Raw genomic sequence first — 22,580 nt, forward strand, 5'->3', positions numbered from 1 at the left:
TAGCTGAATACCCCTTTACCTGCTAAATAAATTAAATACATAATTATACCCTTCCCATAAAGAAAACTCCAGGATCAAATTACCAAAATGATTTAGAAGGCTTCACTGGTGAATTCTTAAAAACCGTTCAAGGAAGAAATAAAACAACCTCCACAAACTTCTCCAGAAATTTGAAGAAACAAAAACATTTTCCAACTCATTCTGTGTACATAGCTATAGTTACTGCCATGCTTAATGGTAAAAGACAGTATTTCACCCCTCCTGAGATTGGGAACAAAGGCAAGAATGTTTCCCTTAACTCAATTCTCTTTAACATTATATTGAGACATAAACCATTTCAATAAGATAAGACAAAGAAATAAAATAACAATTTGAAAGAAGGAAGTAAATATGTCTTTATTTACAAATTACAGCCAAAACCCTACAGAACCCAGCAAAAAAAAACAAACAAAACAACTACTGGAATAGGTAAGTTCTCACAGGATACAGGGATCAACATCATAAAAATCTATTTTATTTCTTTATATCAGCAATGATCAATTTTAATTTGAAATTTGAAAATACGATTGCTGGATCAAATGGTAGTTCTACTTTTAGTTCTTTGATATATTGTCATACAAGTTTCCGTAGAGGTTGCACTAGTTTGCAGTTCCACCAGCAGTGTATGAGTGTCTCTATCTCTCTGCATCCATGGCAATATCTGTTGTTTTGGGAGTTTTGATATAAGCTATTCTCACTGGAGTTAAGTGCTATCTCATTGTGGTTTTGATTTGCATTTCCCTGATGATTAGAGATGCTGAGCATTTTTTCATATGTTTCTTGGTCATTAGTCTGTCTTCTTTTGAAAAGTTTCTGTCCATATCTTTTGCCCACTTTTTAATGGGGTTGTTTGATTTTTTCTTGCTGATTTGCTTGAGTTCTTTATGAATTCTAGTTATCAGCCCTTTATGGGATATATAGCATGCAAATATTTTCTCCTGTAGGTTGTCTATTTGCAGTATCCATCTTTAAAATGAATATGAAGATAGTTACATTTTCAAAAATCTCTTAAAGAACATGTTAGTTAGTGTGACAGTTTACTCTCAGGTAGCTGTAGACACAATGGAATTTGCTCACATTTGCCAGATATTTTCCATGGACCTGTTCCAGGCAATCACAATAAAGACTAGGGCCAAGGCAGGAAGCTTGAGAGATCCTTCCTTCTTCAGTTTTGCACATGTGCAGGATCTTTTAGGTTTGAGGGTAGATTAGTATAACATTGAGAATATCAATCACACTATGGGCCCCACATGAGTACAAGATTATTGTCAGCTGACCTTGGGGAGAGGCAAAAATTTACAAACCTTACTATGATATGAGACAAAGTCTGCATGCTGCCAGAGGAAGGACAGAAACTCTTACACCTGGATCTTCCCCTGATGCCAGGCAAATGTTTACTGCCCCTGAGGTTGGGCTAGGAAATTCATCTATGGCCTTGACCTGCACTGATATCAAGCAGAGGTTGGCTGATAGGGGGAATGAGGTGGAGGTGGAGAGTACCAACTCACCTGTCCAACATGCTGCTTGATGCTAGGCAAGAGCTACCTACCACCAGAGACAGGTCAGAAAACATGCTGACCCCAAGATTTCTGCACTTATAAAATGTAAGGTATGCCACATTTCTGAAGAGAACAGGATACCTGCTTGTGTCTAAAACTCTCCACTAATTCAAGGCAAAGGTTGATTGCTGGGGAAGGACAGGAAACCTGCCTGTTCTCTAGAACCTTCGCTGAGTAGTCCTAAGAGTTAGTTTGCGTGTAGCAGAGGCAAGAATGCTGAGCTAAGCTGGGCACAGTGGTGCGTGCCTGTAGGTCCAGATACTCGGGAGGCTGAGGCAGGAGAATTCCTTGAGTTCAGGAGCTCAAGATCAGACTGGGTAACATAGTGAGACCCTTTCTCTTTAAAAAAAAAATGCTGAGGCAAGCCAAATTTTGGAACAGGCACATAAGGCCTGGCTTATGCCTCCTTTGCCAACCATGGACCTTGCACTTAGTACCTATGGTAATCTATCCTTAGGGGAGGAGAAATTACGTGGAGAGATACTTCAAACATTAAAGGATACAAAGAATGTTATAACCACACATTTGACAATTACATGAATTGTATCAATTTCTCGAAAGATACAAGAACATTACTGTAGAATCTTGTAGAAGATTCTATTAAAGAATTTGAATTTGTACTTCCAAACTTTCCACAAAAGAAAACTCTAAGAAGTACAGATAATTTTTCAAGTGATAGTTCTAGAAAAAATAAAAGACATCAAAATGTATTTTCAGAAAATAGAATAAGTCCCAAATTTTTCGTTCACTCTTAATCAACATCTTTTCACTGTCGTATAAATATAGGATATGCCATGTAGACATGGATATGTACAATATTTTTATACACATACATCCATGTATACCTATATTAAATATATATAAAAATTATTTTGAATAATTCATCTCTGGCTATAATTCAGTTTAGAGTTCACGGTAATTAGATAAAAGATGATAAAATAACAATAGTTATGTTCTGAAATAGCAAATGATGAATACAGATAGTGAAATACATTAGAAAGAAAAATCACATGTGTATCATTAGATAAGGGGAGGAAAAGAAGTTGAAGGATATTCTCGCAGCGTTAATGGCAAGTGCTCTTAAATGCAAAGTAAAGTGAAATGAACATTGGCATAGCAGCTCAGTCCATTTCTGAAATGTGTAACAGATCCTTGCTTTGGAAGAGGCACACAGAGAGAGTTAGACAGCAGTGTAAAATACATACAACTATTATGTACCCATAATAATTAAAAATAAAAATTTTTTAAACCCCCAAATTAGTATAATTTCAAAAAACAAAGACTGCTCAAGAACTTTTGAATGAAGACGTCGAGAAGATAAAGTGCAAATTTGATAATTTGATGCTTGCAGAATATGTGGAGCTAAAATTTAAGATCCTTCTGTGTTTCTCCTCTTTCTTTTTCTGAATTTTTTAAGACATGTGCTCAGGAGCCTGATTTACAACAATCTCTATTCCAATTCATTTAGCACATGGATGGGTATAGATGTCTCATCATCGAAAATTCACTCTTGGATCCAAGACATAGTATTATTAAAGCTCTAACTAAATATTAATACTGGCTATTATGACAATAAATTATACAATCCGTGACTGTTCATAAAAGTAGCATTTCGCCAAATGAGAATATTATGTATAACACACTAGTTTAATATTTCTCATGTAAATAAACATGCTGATTTTTGTTGTGTTTGAAACTGTGATTTCTAAAAGTCAATTTTTATAGTAAAATTCCATTACATATGTTGATTATATTTAGATGACCATTTTTTAAAATATAAACTTGAATGCTGCTAAAGCAAATACCTATAAAACATGCTATTATATTTCTTTTCCCAGCCTCACAAAGAAAACTTTACATATAATAATTATAATATTAAAGTGTCATCAAGATAATGCAGAATCAAATAAAAATAAAAATCCACACAATTTGGAATAGCACAGAACTAATGTCTATTTGTCTGCTTTTGTTATCACAATAATCATTTGGATCTCAAAATAAAGAGGACTTCTTAGATATGTAACATACAAATTAGTATCAATTTCCCTTTTGCTGGAAGGTTCAGGTGTTATCTAAGAATCTTTAATTCATGTTTTCAGGATTTACAAATTTTTAACTATGGGTTTATCTCATGGACTTCACTTTCTCTTTCTCCTGCCCCTCCCGTTTGCTTAAGTTGGGAAGCAAAATACTTTTTCACAAAATTATTGTGTGATTAGATGTGTTAATTTTCTGAGTGCAATCCTTGTAGACTAGCTATGCGCTGAAGTGAGCATCCACAGGAGAGACCCAAAAGTCTCCATCATCAACTGCAATTTGTTTCTACAGTTTATGATTTCAAAGAAAGTGGTCTTTGATTTGCCAGGCTACAGTTTCCCCAGGGGCAGATCAAGCACCAGTCTACTGACAACAGCCTGACAGATAATAAACATGTAACAAGATTCATTAAGGTTAGGTGCGTTGCTCATAGTTATGAGAGTGGTCTTAGTTCTGCCCGCTGAGCGAGAGTGACCACATCTGTTTTCAGTTTTACATTGCTGATGCAGAGGCTGAACAGGCACAGCAGTTCAGTACAGACCATGTGGCTTCTGCTCAGCAGAATCATCAGTGAACCAAGCCCAGGCATTAGGAGGAACCTGTGAGAATCATGGGCACATTGAGTCAATAAATTTGCATAAGGCAGTAGAGTGGAGAATATTTGCTTTAACGAATAGCCGTCATTTTACCATGAACAGGTAAGTGCTTCTGCGCTAGACCAACTGTTTTTTAACATACCACTTCCATTTGTCAAGTGAGGCTTCTCTCTCCTTGTTAACTATCAAGTCCAAGTTGAGCCACTCCAAAATGGGAATATAAGAACAGAGAATCAAAAGGCCTCCCTAGGTCAGGTGTTCAGTTTTGACAACAGTATAACAGCAAAGGGTTTTCTCAATTGCTTTTCAGAAGTATATTTGGTGGACATGTCAGGGAAGCAAGGAGTCTAAAATCTCAAAGGGAACTTTCAGAAGCTTCTCTTTGCCAGAGAATACAATCAGCAAAATCCATAGTCAAACCCATTAGAGATCTGCAGCTCAAGGTTGTCATTGGGATTACAATGCCCAAAGCTAATGAGTATGGCCCAGCTTGCTGAACAGTTTCCAGTTGATTTGGGTACAACTTGAAGAATAGTGATACATAGGTTAGCTGATATAAAGGACCAAGTAGAACACCCAAATGAGGCACAACATACTGTCTCCAATAACCAAATGGTCCAATTAGGTGTTCATCCTTCTTTCTTTATTATAGAAGCCTGAAAAGAGAACAGTTTTGCCTCAAATGTTGGAAGGATTGAACTTTTTGGATCCCACATTGTCCCAAAAATGTTTACTTGGTAATAAGGCCCATTTGTTTTCTTAGAGTTACCATCCACCCCTGATGGCAGAGATTTAATAATGTCACAGCCAGAACAGTTGAGACTGTGATATCTGATATGCCAATCCACAAGGTATCAGCTATATATGAAAGATCTGGAAGTCACAGGACAGAGCCACTTGTACTAAACCTTTACCCACCCACTGATAGAAAATGAAAAAGCAGTTTGTCCCACTAGAATCTGTCTTTGTGCAGCTCTTTTGAATCCCTCTGAATTCCCTCTGGCACTTGCAGCATGGAAAAGTGCCTGTATTATCAACATCAGTACCTGTACATAAAAGTATCTGTATGTAAACATCACTTATTATACATTCATCTATAAAAGTAATAATAGCAATAAGTTAATGGGCCCAAAGGACCACACCCACAAGGTTACATTGGCTTCCCTCCCCCACTGTAACTTCTGCCGAATGCCCTAAGTTGAAATCGGATGCCACTTTACCAGTTGGAACCAAATAGGATGGTGAATTGGGCAACTGTATCCAAGAGAGCAATAAAGATATCAGACTCTCCTCCACCTAAAGTACCCCAGAATATTCAAATGAGCATATATGGTTTTCAGTCCACTTTGGAGAGAGAATGGTAAGGCACATTTAGTTTCACTTCAGTTTGAAATAGCTCAGAGATTGCTTGTAGCTCAAACAATTGAACTTCTAATACTTTCCATTTTCTCAGAGCTCCATATTGTCCTTTCTGACACCATTTATTTCCGCTATGGGGACTCGCTGACTAAGCAGCTACCTCTACATTGCCATTCAGCTAGGGCTGTGGGGTTTGCCTTCTTATTGTCATAATAACATGTATTCTTTCTCTCACCCAGAGGAGAGTAAGAACCAAAGCACTATTTGGGCTGCTTGTTCCAATCCTACTACTTGCTGTTCAGCCTCTAAGTATTCATTGACAGGTAAGACAGTGAAGTACTCTTACCTACCCTGCCGTCCACTACCTAGTCCAGAACATTTACTGCCAGTCTTCTCATATTCTCTAACCTTACCTGAGGCAGCTCTTGTTCTGTCCTTCTACAAACTCATGTCTCTGTCAGCAACACATCCTCAGCAACAAAATTTGTCAATAACCGTAAATATTCTGATATTTTATCCTACTTGCAAGATAACACGTGAGCCTGCCATTGTTCATTTATGTTGGCAGAAGACATAGCTGCCTAGGTCAGAGAAAAAGCTCTTTATTATTCATGGCAGAGCAAGCAGCATAAGCTTCATGTTCACACCAGTTACACTCAGCCCTCAAGTCTCACAGGGGTGATAAACAGCAGAACAAGGAAAAGCTGTGAAGGTAGTAAATTTGCATCACAGCTAAAGAGTCTTGAGTTTAGGGAACTCCCAGATGAAACACTGTGTTTATTATACTGAACAGAAACAAACTGCCATCTGCTCTGGAGGCAAACATTACCTATTTATTCCAAGGATTATCACTATATAACATCCTTTAAAATTTAATCCAGAGCAAAGGTCATCAGTATCTATGCTCATAAATGAGCAGAAACATGAAAGAGCCATGAAAAAATTGTCTTCCAATATAATATCTTCAAATATCTTTCATGCATCAGTATCTTTCTTGTGTCATGTAGGATGTCAATGACACAAAAGTTGTACTTTTTGATATGGTTGCAGAGTTCTCTGAGGCTCTGTTTATTTATTTATTTTTTCAATTATTTTTTCTCTCCATTCTTCAGACTGAATAATTTCTATTGGTCCATTTTCAAGTTTACTCTTTTCTCACTCATCTCCATTTTACTCCTGAGCCCATTCAATGACATTTTTATGGTAATTAAGAAAAGATAGTTATTATATAATGGTAAAAGAAGAATTCAAGCAGAAGATGTAATGATTCTAAATGTATATGACCCTAATACAGGAAGTCCCAAATTCATAAAGCAAATTCTACTAGATCTAAGCAAAGACATAAGCAGTGGCATCATAATTTCTAGGGACTTCAACATGCAACTCACATAAAGGGGCAGATCATCAAGGCAGAAAATAAAAGAAACACTGGAATTAAATGGTACTCTAGAACAAACGGAACTAACAGAAATTTACTGAGCATTCTATTCAAAAACTACAGAATATACATTCTCATCAGCATATGGGATATTTTCCATGATTGGTCATATCATAGGCCACAAAACAAGTCTCTGCAAATTCAAAAACTTGAAATTACACTATGTATTTTCTCAGACAAGAATGGAATAAAATTAGAATTAAATTCTAAGAGAAACATTCAAATCTACAAAAAAAAGTCATGGAAATGAAATAACCTAGTGCTGAATGATCCTTGGGTCAATGATGAAATTAAGATGAAATCAAAATATTCCTTGAACTGAATTTCAAAGGGTTACAAGTTTTCAAAATATATGGGATACAGAAAAAGCAGTCCTACAAGGATAGTTCATAGCGTTAAGTGCCTAGATCAAAAAGATAGAAACACTACAGCTTAACAACCTAATGTCACATCTCAAGAAACTAGAAAAAGAACCTAAAATCAAACCCAAAGCCAGCAGATGAAAAGATATAACAAAGCTCAGAGCAGAACTAAATGAAATGGAAACCACACACACACACACAAAAATACAAAGTATCAATGAAATGAAAAGTTGGTTCTTCAACAGGATAAACAAAATTAATAGACCACTAACCAGATTAACCAGAAATAGAAGACAAAGGATTCAAATGGGCTCAATGAAAAATGAAAAAGGACAAATTACAACTGATACCACAGAAATACAAAATATCATCTGTGAATGCTATAAAAACCTCTACTCACACAAACTAGGAAACTAAGAGGAAATGGATAAATCCCTGTAAACACACAATCTCCCAAACCTGAATCAGGAAGAAACAGAAATCCTGAACAGACCAATAATGAGCAGCAAGATTGAATCAGTTATAGAAATTCTCCCAACAAAAATAAATCCCCAAATCAGATGGATTCATAACTGAATTCTACCAGACCTACAAAGAAAAAATGGCAACTATCCTACAGAAATTATTCCATAATATTGAGAAGGAGGAATCCTCCCTCACTCATTGTAAACCTCGTATCACCTTGAACCAATGCTGGGAAAGAGCATGACCAAAAAGAAAACTACATACCACAGGGTGGTGCAAAGGGAATATATGTAACCAAAGTGCTTGTACCCCCATAATATTCTGAACTCAAATAAAAAATATCATATTAATCTTTAAAAAAAGAAAGAAAACTATAGACCAATATTCATTATAAACATAGATGCAAAAATCCTCAACAAGATACTAGCAAACTGAATTAAACAGCACATCAAAAGGATAATTCACCAGGGTCAAGTGAGTTTTATTCCAGGGAAGAAAGGATGGTTCAAGATATGCAAATCAATAAGCATGCTTCACCACATAAACAGAAACAAAAACAAAAACCATATGATCATCTCAATACATGCAGAAAAAGCATTCAACAAAATCCAGCACCCTTTCATGATAAAAACACTCAACAAACTAGGCATGGAAAGAGCATACCTCAGAAGTATAATAGCTATATTTGACAATCCCACAGCCAAAATCATACTGAAAGAAGAAAAATTGAAGGCATTCTCCCTAAGAACTAGAACAAGACAAGAGTGCCCACTGTCACTACTTCTATTCAGCTTCTTAGGATACTATTCAATATATTCAGCAAGAATTTATGTTCTTGATTATGGTGTTGTGAGAAGCTAGAAGTGAATCAGATTTTTGAAAAATTGGGGATTTGGTTTTTGTTCATGAAGTTTGAAATGCATATGAGGTTTTATTTAATATCAAGGAAATTCTTTGGAACATAGGAGGTTTTTAACAAGAGGTATTGAATAGGCAATGTAAAATACTCAAACTCATTGAGGTTGAAATTAGGAATGTACATTTTACTGTTAATATATATGTGTATTTATACATGTGCATACGCATATATATCTCCCTTTTAAAGCATTAAAAATGATAAAATCTTATTGCTCTAGTTGATGTGGGCGTGTTGTGTAGGCATTAGCAGTACTGTCCTCACTACTAGTTCATTGGACAGTAGCGCTACCCCAAGAAAAGGATCAAAAGAAGATATAAGAATGGCTAACAACATATGAAAAAATGCTCAACATCTCTGATCATCAGGGAAATGCAAATCAAAATCACAATGAGATATCACTTAATTCCAGTGAGAATGGCCTTTATCAAAAAGTCCCAAAACAATACATGTTGGCGTGGATGCAAAGAGACAGGAACACTCATAAACTGCTGGTGGGACTGCAAACTAGTACAACCCCTGTGGAAAGCAATATGGAGATACCTTAAACAGATTCAAGTAGACCTACCATTCGATCCAGCAATCACATTATTGGCATCTACCCAAAAGAACAAAAGTCATTTTATGACAAAGACACCTGTACCCGAATGTTTATAGCAGCACAATTCACAATGGCAAAGATGTGGAAACAACCCAAATGCCCATCAATTCATGAGTGGATTAGTAAATTGTGGTATATGTATACCATGGAGTATTATTCAGCTATAAGAAATAACAGTGATATAGAATCCCTTTTGTTCTCCTGGATAGAGCTGGAACCCATTCTATTAAGTGAAGTATCCCAAGAATGGAAAAATAAGCACCACGTGTACTCACCAGCAAATTCGTTTCCCTGATCATCACCTAAGTGAACATTTGGGAATAACACCAACTGGGTATCAGACAGATGTGGGGGGTGAGGGGAGGGGATGGGTGTATACCTACATGATGAGTGTGTTGCGCACTGTCTGGGGAATGGTCACGCTTGAATGTTCTGACTTCGGGGCATGGGGGTGGGGGGAGGGGATGGGTGCACACCTACATGATGAGTGTGATGTGCACTATCTGGGGAATGGACACGCTTGAAGCTCTGACTCGGGGTGATGGGGGGGCATGGGCAATATATATAACCTGAACTTTTGTACCCTCATAATAAGCTGAAATAAAAAAAAATGATAAAATCCTCAGGTAATGAATGTAAAGAGAGGAGGACATAAATTGGATGAATATTGAATTTTAGAGGTTTAAATTTTACAGATTTGAGGAGGAGAATTTAGCTTGAATATGAGAAGGAACTCTCAAAAAGGTAGGAAGAAATCCAGAAGGATGTGATGTTTTGGGTTACAAGGTCATTATTTCAGGAAGATGGTGTCAAATACTACTAAGAATATGAGTAAGGTGAGACTGGTAATTGACTACTGTTTTTAGTTTGCCTTCTTGCCAGGTGCATGGTTGAAAATGCAAATTATAAAGAGACATGGCTTTTGCCTTCAAAAGGTTCATAATCCAGTGAAGGTAGAAAGATAGCCATCATGTGATTACCAAAGAAATGAAAAATTGTATTTGTGTAAGCTTTCCAAAATAAGCAACCTATAGTTCTAAGAGAAAGAAATTTGATCCATCTATGTGGGTCAAATAATACCTCATTTTGTAAGTGATATTTAGACTGATAGACAAAGGATAAATAAGAGTTAAATAGAAGTTAAACAGGTGAAGAGGAGAGAGGGGAAAAAAAACAGGTAGTGTAAAATATCTGTCCCAGGAAAGGGTACTGAAATACTGAGGGACTGACAGACTGCAGTGGAGCTATAGAAGTGAGTGTGTAATGTGACAGCCGGAGAGAGACCAAACAAACCATGTTAGACTCATTCTTTCACATTAGGAGGTTTTATCTGCATTCAAGGCAACAGGAAGCCCTATTCGGGTTCAAAGCAAAGTGCAAATAAGACCAAATTTGCTGTTTTAAAGTAATCACTGTGACTGAAATATGTAGGACAGTTTAGAAGAGGGGCTAAAATGGGCTGAGGTAGACCTTAGGAAGGGATGGCGCTGGCACCAAGAGTGGCTGGTACTGGGCTGCGATGGTGAAGACGGAAGACAATGTGCATACTCTAAACTGTTGATTTCATAATCTACTTTTCTCCTTTTAGACTCTTGGCAAGGCATGAAATAAGACTTCATTATATTTTCATGGATATGGCATGAGACAGAGAGTATGGATTAAGATAAAATACTTTCAGAAATTTATATGAGTTTATATTGACTTCTGTTAAATAAATTTTCTCCCTGATGAGAGAAATGGTATGTAAAACCACTGATGAAATAATATTAATAACAGTTTGTCATAGAATAAACAATGGATTTTATTTGTAAATGTGAGTTTTGAAGATTAGAAATAATGGATTTAATACTATATATCAGTAATACAGGAATGCATAGGATAATTTTTTATTGAGTATTATTAAGTACCAATTGCTATTGTAAGAAATTATTTTCCTTTTTCTTCTAAATTACCCGACGAGGTATGTACTGTCAACATACTCTTTTTTTTTTTTTTTTTTTTGGCAAGGAAGCAGAGACTAGAGATTTTAAGCAACATTCTCAAGATCATACAGCTATTAAATGGATAGTTAGAATTTTAGTTCATGAAGAAACAGTGCTCATCCATTACATTCTAGTGTTTTCCAATGCAGAAAAGAAAACAGGTAATCCTAATTTTAAAAAAGAACCTGGATTTTCTCAACAAGTCTATAATTTTAATTGTCCATATAATGTGATTTTTTTACTCCTTAATTCATGTGACCTTTGTAGCTAATTTTAATTATAAAACTTAAAACATTTACTTATTTGAAATAATGGTCCTTCAGAAACATTTATTCATCTTAAGTTTGCTAAAATATAGTATTTTCATAGAAAACCATCAAATTTTTAAAATTATACATACATTTAAAAAATGTAAAAGTTAAGGGGTTGCCTATTTCACATTTCACATGGGGGTGGGGGAAATAGCTCCACAAGACCCACTCTGCCTCTGAGGAGAAGACTGCAGACTGGCGTCCTTGTCTGAGGGCATCCGTATCGTAAAGACTAAGTGGCCGAGATGGGGCTGAAATCAGCAGGGGAGGTGACAAGGCCTTCACTGAAAAAGAAAAGTTCTCCAATCTCAGCATTCTGCAACCCTTGCCCAGAGGTGGTGCCAGTCATAGCTAAGTGGCCAAGCGTCCAATTAGTGGGTCAGGCTTGTCCGTCCACACCAGAATCAAGCAAGGGATCAGACCTCTCCCCATGAATCTGAGGACCTCATAGCCCCTCCATCACCAAGGTCATATAAAACACCCCATTTATGCAAACCCAGAAAAGAAATGGACATGGGAGGCGAAAGCCATGAAAGAACTCATCTGGGTCAGGCAAGTAGAGCCTAAGTTACCTAAAGAAACAGACAGAATTGGCAGACCAAAGTGTAACATCACTTTCTCATAGACACTGACCTTAATGAGTGTGTTTGCTACTCATTTAAAAAGTTTAGAATAATTACAGAGAAACAAAACAAATAAACATTCCTATAAAAACAGTTAGAACTGAGACCATATTTTAGTGCTGAAGAATATAATACATGGACTATGAGTGTCGCGGAGTTGCAAAAGGACATAGTTTATTTAACACTGAGTATAGATAACTAAATCAGAATACCTTCTCCAAAAGAGTGCAAGGTTGCAATTTGGCACTCACTGGTCCCAGGGTTAGCCAGCAGCAAATACTGAGAAAAAATATGACCAAGTGTCACTTTACAAACTATTTTCTGAAAGTAAAGAAAAGCCAAGAATATATGAGACCATAAAACAGGAAAAAAAAGGGGTAAAATAGAAGGAGGATTTTCCATCTAAAACTACAAGAAATCAGCAATCAAGGATGGGAGAAGCCAAAATCACACATACTTTAGAAAAGTAAAATACAATTTTAGATATTTTTGATAAAACTTTGTCTTACTTTGTTGAAAAGAAAAGACTGGCCTCCAGCCAAGATTACATTTTCTGAACATAAAGAAAACTGGGATTACCAAAATAATTTGAAAAATGTCACTTTTAAAAATTGTGCCATCATAACCCATTTTCGTAGCAGCTCTGTGTTTTATTTTAATTATAAATTTCACAGGGGGAGTGGAAGAGGCTTTTGAAGAAGTTTTATGATTAAAGGATCAAGCAGTCATTATCATGTTAAACACGTGCATCTCCTGAAAGTAAGCAAAACATATTTCCATTAAAAGTATACACAACAGAGGATCAAAGAAATAGTTCAGACAGACCAGAAAGTACTTAAGTAAATGGGTGAGAAAGTAGAAGTTTCTGTATTAACCCAAACATGAAGCAGTATAATGCAGTCTCTGGAACATATACCCTGATCTCAGACTGCCTAAGTAGTCACTATGCCACTTACATGATGTAGAAAAACCAGGAAAGGTACTCAGCTATTTCTTTTCTTTTCTTCTTATCTTTTCTTTTCTCTCTTTTCTTTTCTTTTCCTTTCTTTTTTTTTTCTCTTCCTTCTTTTTCTTTTCCTTTTTCTTTCTTTTTTTAATTAGAAAATTAACATAAGATTTGCCCTTAACAAAATCTTAAGTATACAATACAGTACTGTTAAGCATAAGGTTGTTCAGCAGATCTCTAGAAATTACTCATCTTGTATAACTGAAACTTTATACCCATTTTAATAACAACTGCCCATTTTCCTCTCTTCCCATCCCTGGTAACCACCATTTATAGTCTGTTTCTGCTGAGTTTCTATTTTAGATATTAGTTTATACAAATGGAATCATATAGTATTTGTCTTTTTGTGACTGGCTTTGTCACTTAGCATAATGTCCTCCAGATTCATCCACATTGTCACATATGGCAGTATACAAATAGCCAAAAGGTTATGAGAAAAAATGCTCTGTATCATTAATTGTCAGGGAAATGCAAATCAAAACCACAATGAGATATTATCTCACATTTGCTAAGGTTGTTATTATAAAAAATATTAGCAAGGATGCTGAGAAATTGGGAACACTTGTGCACTGATGGTGGAAATATAAAATGGTGCAATTGCTATTAAAAACAGTATGCAATTTCTTCAAAAAATTAAAATTAAATTATCATACAATTCATCAATTTCATCTGTGTGTGTTATCCATTCTTTTTGAGATAGATATGCATATATCTATGGATAGATTTACAAAAGAATGAAAATAAGGATCTCAAAGTAATATGTGCTCTCCCATGTTCAATGCAGCACTATTTACAAAACCCAAGATATGTAAACAACCTAAATGTCCATCAAGAGATGAATGGATAAAGAAAAAGTGGTACATACATACAATGGAATATTATTCAGCCTGAAAAGAGATTTTCCTATCTTTCCCTCCATTACTTCAATTTGTAAAATAAGGAGTATTTTAGTATGTGACTCACAGAGTTGTCATGAATATTTAATAAGGACATGTATGTTAACCATTTAACTCAATTCCTAATAAATAGTAAGCAATCAATAAACCTTAAAGAGGATGATTATGATATGATTTTTAGTTAAAGATAACATTTCTGGAATTCCTAGTTCTCTTATTTGGGGGCATATAAGTAATATAATTATTAAAGTAGAAACCCCCAAAATATTTCATTTTTGCCTCAGATTTTGTTAACCAATCTATGCCATATTGTAAGCAATTTGTGTTTTAAATTTAGACTGAATTAACATCTCATTTTTATTGTATATTAGGTATTTCCTACATAAACAAATAAAAGGCACTTGATAAATGCCTGTTGAATGACTGAAGGAAGGAAAAGAGAGAGAGAGGAAAAGAGAAAGGAACAAGTGTTGAAACTAATCCAATATGCTTAATTTATGTTAAAAATGTATAGATAAGAGTTAACACTAAGATTTTATATGAATTTTTAACAGTCTATATTAACTATTAGCATAGATTAAGTCAGAAGATAATTAACATAGATTGTCTTTGCTAATTTTATATCAATAAATCTATACATGAGAAAATGTCCTAACCACATTTATTTTATTTTATTTTTTTTTTTTTTTATTTTTTTTTTTTTTGTTGAGACAGAGTCTCACTTTGTTGCCCAGGCTAGAGTGAGTGCCGTGGCGTCAGCTTAGCTCACAGCAACCTCAGACTCCTCGGCTTAAGCGATCCTACTGCCTCAGCCTCCCGAGTAGCTGGGACTACAGGCATGCGCCACTATGCCCGGCTAATTTTTTCTATATAGATTTTTAGTTGTCCATATAATGTCGTTCTATTTTTAGTAGAGACGGGGTCTCGCTCAGGCTGGTCTCGAACTCCTGACCTTGAGCAATCCACCCGCCTCGGCCTCCCAGAGTGCTAGGATTACAGGCGTGAGCCACCGCGCCCGGCCCTAACCACATTTAATACAGCATTTTTCATAGCCCCTGTCATATACATGCTCTATAACTATTATTTGATAGATATTATTTGATAGATACGTTATGAATGTCAACAAAGTGAAACTAGAGTTTCACACTTGGTATACAGTGGTATCCACTTCATTAATAATATTTTTTAAATCTACACTAATCATTGATTAAAACATATCTCTCAAATTCATTATAGAATAATGTCAATAACAGTTCCTGCTGCTTGTGTCACAAAACGTGAACAAGTGAATCAGATAACAATATTCACCCTACTCTTTGGTTTCCAAACATTTTGGCATGAAATATCATTTGGAAGCCTCATACAACTAGCAGGTAAAAGTTGAGCAGCTAAAGTGATTTGAAAGAACAAAATCTTAGGAAATGAAAGTTTGGAGCCAATTTTGACACTCATTGTTCTGTACAAGATTCCTCATAATTCTCCGAAGAGAATCCAACAGGTAGCTGGAGAAAATGACCAGATGGGAGCATTGGCAAAGTTATCCTCATAAGCAACAACTCCAAATAATTGTGAATCTTTGGATTCCTAATGCCATGCTCTTACTTCGGAAGTTATATTTTGTCTATTTATTGTTTAGATTTGAAGATGGTCAAGCGTACCCCAATTAATTTTTAGACATAGAGGGCATATTGTAATTCTAATAGGAGAGACTAGAGAAAACATGGAAAAATAAAGGATTATTTAAAAAAAAATTTTTAAATCCATTTTATTAATTTCCTATTGAGATAAGAGTGATTTTTTATAAGTAGACAATATAAGAGGGACACTTCTAAGCTATAGAACTACAGAAATATCTTGATGAAAAAAATCTTACAAAAGGGTTGAAAGATCAATTTCACTAGTGAAAAATACATGTCAGTTAAAAGCATTCTCCAAAACTTCTCTTTCTCAAAGTTATTTCCTCTGAGGAATCCTGAAAATACTGGAAAACCTTCCATAAGATAGTGGAAGAGTGAGCATTGGGGAAATAGTTGTGTGAGCCAAAAGGTCCTATCAATATTTCACCAACCCATCTATTTTTAATCATCTAAAAACGTGGCTCAGAAGCTTTTAAAATGGTGTGCACTTTTAGCAACTTAACTATAAACTTTTCCAAGCAGACTTTATCAAAGCAAAAAGAACTGTGAATGGAAGGCCTCAATATTGTTAATATTAAAAGTTAATCCAATGAGATCATTAAAAGAACTTGCTATTTAAAAAACTTCATAATCTCAACATATACACTTCTCGTATTTCAATGTTCCCCTGGGTTCTTGAAAATCTGGATATATATTTTACAGGAATGTTTTTCTGGTATATGTGTCATTTTAATAACACTTTATTGAGGTATCAGTGATTATTATTTTCAATTTCTGTAACATATTATGGTTCTGTTCTATTGATATTTTAAGCAAGTTTAGAACCTGCTCCTCCATAACTACGTAGTGCTTAGGCTATTTGTAGTATTTTTGTAATATCCTAGAATGAAAGAAATAATAGGTTATTCATAAAAAAGGTACTGTTAATTAGCTAGTGAAATACCTTTCTGACATTGGCACTGTAGAAAATTTCTTGAAATTGATGATTGAAGAAATATTGAAAATAAAAGACACTATAAATCATATTTATCAATAACTTTATGTTTTTTGATATTAAAGTATGTAAAAAATGAACTATATCTTCCATGAACCTGTTTAATATAGTTATGTCATTTTACCCAGTAGATTTAGTGCCCCTCAAAATACCATCTATCTGGACTTTCAGTTTTAAAACTTTCTTTTCTTTGGGCACAGAATTCACAGATAGAAATAACATATTCTAGATCCTCAATTTTAACTTTTCTTTCATTATATGGCACAGTATATAGTTAGCAATAAATTATGAGACAAAGGGTTAGAAGGACAAAATTACTACATGTTCATATTGATTATAAGGTTGATTGCCATGAAAGAGACATATAATGTTAAAACATGTTCCTTAGAATAAGATTCATCCCAGTGATGCAAGGATGGTTCAACATATGCAAATCATTAAACATGATACATCACATCATCACAGTCAAGGACAAAAAAAGTATGATCATTTCAATAGATACTAAAAAACATTTGATGAAATCCAGCATCCCTTATGATAAAACTCTGAACAAACTGGATATAGAAGGAACATATCTAAAAACAATAAAGGCCATATGACTAACCCACAGCTAACATAATAACTGAATGGAGAAAAATTGAAAACCTGCAGCCTAAGATCTGGAAGAAGGATGCCCACTTTCACCACTTTTATTACTTTAAATCTTAGCCAGAGAAATTGACAAGAGAAAGAAATAAAGGACATTCAAATTGGCAAGAAAGTAAAATTATCCTGTTCACAGATGACATGATCATATATTTAGAAAAATATTAAAAGTCCACAAAAAATTGTTAGAACTGAAAAATGAGTTCAGTAAAATTGCAGAATATAAAATCAACATACAAAAAATCAGTAGCATTTTTATATGCCAATAGCAAACACTCTGAAAAAGAAATCAAAAAGCAATCCCACTTACAATAGCCACAAAAAATATATAAAATAGCTAGGAGTAAACTCAACCAAAGATGTGAAAGATCTTGATCCCTAGAAGGAAATTGTAAAAACTAATGAAAGAAATTGAAGAGAACAGCACAAACAGAAAGATATCTCATGCTTATGAACTGGAAGAATTAAAATTTTTAAAATGTCCATACTATCCAAAGTGATCTATATATTCAACACAATTCCTATCGAAATATCAAAGGTGTTCTGCATAGAAATAGAAAAAAAAAAAAAACATAACACTTAAACACACATGAAACCACAAAGACCTCTAATAGCTAAAAGAAATCCTGAGAGAAAAGAACAAAGCTGGAGGCATCATACTACCTAACTTCAAAATATACTACAAAGCTATACTAACCAAAATAGCATGATATTGGCATAAAAACAAAACACATAAACCTGTGGAACAGAATACAAAACCCAAAAATAAATCCATGCATTTACAGCCAATTCATTTTTGACAAAAGCACCAAAAACATACTTCAAGGAAAAGGCAGTCTTTTCAATGCACTGTGGTGCTGGAAAAACTGGATATCTATATATCCAGCTTTAGAAATCTGAAGCCCGTTTCCTACCTCTCACCATATACAAAAGTTCAAATCAAATGGATTAAAGACAAATGAAAGATCTGAAACTATGAAACTACTCTAAGAAAACATTGGGGAAATCCTTCAGGACATTGATCTGGGCATAGATTTTTTGAGTAAGACCTCAAAAATACAGGCAACAAAAGCAAAATAGAAAAATAGGATTATATCAAGTTATAAAGCTTCTGCATAGCAAAGGAAACATTTAACAGAGTAAAGACACAATCTATAGAATGAGAGAAAATATTTGTAAACTATTCACTCAACAACAGATTAATAACAAGAATATATATGGACTCAACCAACTTAACAGAAAAATTGTTCCCAACTAATCCAATTTAAAAATGGACAAATTATCTTAATAGACTTTTCTCAAAAGAAGACATACAAATGATCTACAGGTATATGAAAAAAGACTCAACATCACTAATCATCAGGAAAATGCAAATCAAAACCACAAGATATCATCTCACTGTAGTTAGAATGGCTATTATCAAAAAGATAAAAAATAATAAATCTGATGAGAATGTGAAGAAGAGGTAACTCTTACACACTGTTGGTGGGAATGTAGATTAGCCTTAGTACAGCCGCTATGGAAAACAGTATGGCGGCTCCTTGAGAAACTAAAAATAGAGCTACCATATGATCCAGCAATCCCACTTTTGGGTGTATATCCAAAAGAAAGGAAATCAGTATATCAAAGAGATACCTGCACTTCCATGTTTATTGCAGCACAATACACCATAGCCAAGATAAGGAATTAATCTAAATGTCTATCACTTAGAAAATATGGTGTGTATACACAATGGAATACTATTCAGCCATAAAAAAGAATGAAATTCTGTCATTTGCAGCAACATGGATAGAACCGGAGGCCATTATATAAAATGAAATAAGCCAGACACAGAAGACATATATTTCATTTTCTCACTTATATGTGGGGGCTAAAAAAAGGTTGGTCTCATGGAGGTAGAAAGTATGATGGCATTTAAGAGAGGATGAGAAGGGTAGGAGGGAGGAAAGGACGAAGAGAAGTTGGTTATTAGGTCCAAAAATACAGTTAGACAGAAGAAATAAGTTCTTCTGTTCAACAGCACAGTAGGTTAACAGTAATTATATATGTCAACACTTAACAGTTATTATATATTTCAAAATAGCTAAAAGAGATTTGGACTGACCCCAGCACAAAGACATGATAAATGTTTCAGGTGCTGGATAACCCAATTACCCTGATTTGATCTTCAGAATATCATATGTACCCCAGAAATATGTATAATCATTATATATCATTAAAAATGTAAAAAAAAGAATTAATAAAATATGGCCTTTTTTCTTAGATACACCTAATTCTAAAGCATGTGACATTATAATGGGTGCCTAAATAGTTTACCTTATATAATTTTAATTTATGCCGAATTGTATTAAGATTTGAGAAAATTGATTTTTCCTTTTTACATCAGTAGAGAATGGACTCAAATGTCACTGGATTCACCATCACTGAGCATAATTAACAGAGGATGTGCATGAATGCACTTGCCACAAAATATCTCTAACAATATATTCTAATGGGAGTAGATTGTATAGAAAATTAGTATCGATAACTGATTTTTTTTAAATGTTGTACTAGATTAATTAGCTTACACTAAGACAGAATATTCTGTCTTTCCACTTTAATGGAGAAACAAGTACAAAAAGATAAATCTCTTTCTGCACAAGGTCAAGGTAACTAATGACAAAATTGATCTTTCTTCATTCCTCCTCTGATCAGGAAATTAGGTGATAATTTTAACTATCATGTAAGAAGAGTGAATCAAAACCAAATAACTTATTAAAGCTATACTATATTACCCTTGAACAGTTTTAGGACAAATTATATAAAATAAGTTAATATAGTATCCAAATAACCAAGTTCTATGGATCAAATTTTCATGTCCACCCAAATTCATATATTGAAACTCTAATACTCCATGTGATGGTGTTTAGAAATGGGCCTTAAGGAGGTAATTATGTTACAGGATTTGAGCCCTCATGTTGGGATTAGTGACCTTCTAAGAAGAGCCAAGGAAGTCTCTCTCTCTCTGCCTCTCACAGCAAAATGGCAGCTCTCTAAAGCCAGGATGCTGACTCTTACCAGACACCAGACCTGCCCCTCTTTCTGGAGTCTAGTTTAGGCACATTAATCCAAAGTAGTAGGTTGTAATCAAAACTGCCTCTGTAAGTTACCCCCATCCACATTTCTTTGTCCTATATTCCATGCTTTCAGGGTTTTTTCAGAGCTATGTAGATAATTTTAATAAGATAGTACTAATATACTTGTGTTTAATATTTTAAGAGGTATTTTCCATGTTCACAACGACATTAGTGGCAGTAATTCCAAGCACTGTTGCACACCTGGCTGAGGAAGTCTGGAGGAACTAGTACCTTAGGATATCTGTAAATCAAGATCAACAGGTGACCAGGGCATTTGTATGAACAAATAAACCTTCTATCTCTAGGAACAATATGAAAAACAAATTGAGATTCCTAACACAGTGTGAATCAGTAACATTACAATGTTATCGAAAAGATTCCTTATACTAAACCATGATACGCATTAAGATCACATAATTTCCTCAGGTTTCAAAGGGAATTGAGAATTTGGAGGATGGGATTCAGAATCATATGCATTAAATTAGAAAGCATTTAGGTCATTTACATTATGGGGGCAGAGGGATTTCAAGTTGTGCTAAGTTGAATTAAATACAAGCAAGACTAACATAGTGGGGCTTGATAAGTATTTTTGGTTTTTTTCTTCATTTCTAATTTTTTCTTTACTTTAAAGGAAAAACACAGAATGGGTTAAATTAAAAATTTGACGACAGAAATTTAGAAACTAGCACTATTTCAACTGATGAAGAAAGAAGGCAGAACATGCTATTGTAACTCTATTGTTCTCAAGAGAAATCTAGATTCTAATATCCCTGCATCATCTCTCATGTGCCTTCCTTACTCCGTGATTTCCAGCTCCATAGGGTGGAAAATTGTGCCTATTACTTCACATATGCTTTTTAACAAGATGTGTCAATGAGCCCAATTTGATCCTCTGTACTCATACTTCCCTAACAGAGCTGTATGATTCAATATATTTGAATAATAGTTCTATCACTCATGATATGAAATATAACACTAGATATTTATAGTAGAAAAGAAACCAAATTAAATACATAAGTTACATAAAGCTTTTTATTTAGGAACATTTATTGCTACATATTCCCCCTCAGTATGTCTCTGATTATAATATACCCTAAAGTTTTGTAAGAAATCAAGCTTATAGACCCACAAAAGAAAAAGAAGAGATGCTTGAAGTCATTTTGGAGTACCTGTTCAGGAGAAATTGTGTTGTTGGTATTTTTACACGAACTCTGGAAACATTTTAAAATCACTTTTAGAAAATTAGGGATTATTCACCTTATGGTGTTATTTCTCCTTTTGCAATGTAATGGGCTTGCATATGACATTTTTTGAAAACATGATGTTTAAGAAGTAGTACAGTTGGCCCTCCATACTTGAGGATTAAGTCAACTTAAGATTGAAAACATTCAAAAATAAATAAAGAAATAAAGAAAACTATACAACCATAAAAATTATATGATAAAAATCAATATAGTATAACAACTATCTACAAAGCATTTACATTGTATTGCATTTTATAAGTAATCTAAAGATTATTTAAAGTAAACAGAGGATGTGCATAGGTTATATGTAAATACTACATCATTTTATATAAGAAACTCTAGCAGCCACTGAGTTTGGTATCCACAGGGGGTTCTGGAACCAATCCTCCATGAATACTGAAGGATGAATGTATGTTTGATTTAGTCTTAATGGTACTACTTTATTAAAACATACACTTGAGTGAGATATTCTCCTTCAGCACCTCCAAATGTCCTCTCCACCATCTCCACCCTGCTCTATGTTCCAAGCTTTATTGCTCCATATCATTCAGTTGGGTCTGGTCATTTGGAAATCACTGGAAGATCATTAAGGGATCAGATCTGGGGAAAAGATGGAGGTTGGGCACTTAGTTCTGGCTCTTTTCCTGCTGGGCCATGGCAGCCCCTCCTATAGTTATGGGTCTTGCTGGAATTTTGTAACTCACTTCACTCACTCCCTAAGGCCTAGGGGAGGTAGGTGCTTCATGCCACTGCT

At 34.7% G+C, this 22,580-nt stretch overlaps 1 non-coding gene across 1 annotated transcript; it reads right to left on the minus strand.

The window, feature by feature from the left end:
• Positions 1-8,954: 8,954 nt before the first annotated feature.
• Positions 8,955-9,075, minus strand: LOC138398539 (U4atac minor spliceosomal RNA). The gene has a single exon (XR_011236015.1). It is a non-coding gene; the product is annotated as a U4atac minor spliceosomal RNA (small nuclear RNA).
• Positions 9,076-22,580: the final 13,505 nt, after the last annotated feature.

The sequence above is a fragment of the Eulemur rufifrons genome, chromosome 17, assembly GCF_041146395.1.
Source record: "Eulemur rufifrons isolate Redbay chromosome 17, OSU_ERuf_1, whole genome shotgun sequence".
NCBI classification, from domain to species: Eukaryota; Metazoa; Chordata; class Mammalia; order Primates; family Lemuridae; genus Eulemur; species Eulemur rufifrons.